The following is a 1436-nucleotide window of genomic DNA, read 5'->3' on the forward strand; positions in this document are numbered from 1 at the left end:
TCCGCGGCCGCCGACGCCGCCGGAGCTGTCTGGGCCGCCGACGGGGCCTGAGAGGCCTCGCTGGCGGTGAAGTAGTAATCCGCGAGGCCACTCCCCCCGTCCGTCGCCGGGGCGCCGTAGTAGTGGTATTGGCTGGTGTACGGGTTGTACTGCGCCCCCGTGATAGCCTGGGCGGCAGGGTTGGAGTAGTAGTAGGAGGACGAGGCGGCGGGGCGGGGCGGGGCGGAGGGGGCGGCGGCGGCGTGCGCGATCGGCGGTAGGTACGCCGGTGGGTAGGGCGTAGGGTAGCCAGGAGGGAGGCCCCCACGGGGATCTGGCGGCCTGCGGCCGCGCGGCGCGGCTGTGAGGCGCGTAGATCCATTGTTGGCGGTGAGGGGCGATGCGGTCGATGGGGTGCGGTGAGGGTGCGACCGTGTGTGCGATCACCGTGGCGTTCGGGTGCACGAGGGACCGAACCGTATCGGGTTCTCTCGGCCTAGCCAAAGAGTTTACGGAGTACGGCCTCCTGTTTTACTGATTTACTACTAGTTCCCATCGTATTTCGTGTTATATTTTAAACATAATTTTAACTAATAAAATATACTACATAATAACAAAAATAATATCATTAGAAAAATACATTTAAATACGAATTCATTGACAATTTTTTTGACATACATTAACATTTTGCTAGTCAGATCTATGATCAAAATTTGGCATATGAAATACAAAAGGGACCAATTATGGAGTACTCCTTCGTCCCAGGACCGAGATAGTAGAAAATTGTCTAGTGAGGTGTCCCCCTTCCCCAAAATCAAAACAACCAAGGAGGACTGAATTAAGGAGTACTCCTCCGTCCCAATGCAAAATGATCTTATATTATAGGGCGGATGAAGTAGAAAATATATTAGTGCTACATGCATAAAGCATTTTTTTTCTTGGTCTCTTAGCAGGAGTTCATAGGTAAAATGCTGACGCGACGACACGAGACAGGAGTTTCCCGGTCAATACGCTCGTGACGCAAAGGGCACCAAGGCAATAGGGTTTCCCCTGCACCCTGCCGATGCCGGCGTGGTCTGCCTCGTCTCATGTGACCTTAGAGTCATGGAGGCGCGGTGGATCATGGTCCTTACTGCGGGATGACTTCGTTTTTAGATATACTTTTTAGTATATAAAGCGGGCCGAAAGCCTTTTTGGGTAAATATGGAACACGACTCCTCGTCTAACCCCAGCCCCGACGGTACTTCTAGCATCGCTAGAGGGCGTGTGGAGGCTTGTCTCTGGCAGATCTAGCGGGATACATTCGGTGTTTGTCTTCGGTAAATCCGGTTGGATTCGGTCTTCGTTTTTCTACGTTCGTGTGTCTAGAGTTTGGATCCTTTTGATCTAGACATTTCTTTGTCGGCGATGTTTGCGATTCTGGTGCGTTGGTCCCATGTGGCCTTATGACGATGACT

The sequence above is a fragment of the Triticum urartu genome, chromosome 6, assembly GCF_003073215.2.
Source record: "Triticum urartu cultivar G1812 chromosome 6, Tu2.1, whole genome shotgun sequence".
NCBI lineage: Eukaryota > Viridiplantae > Streptophyta > Magnoliopsida > Poales > Poaceae > Triticum > Triticum urartu.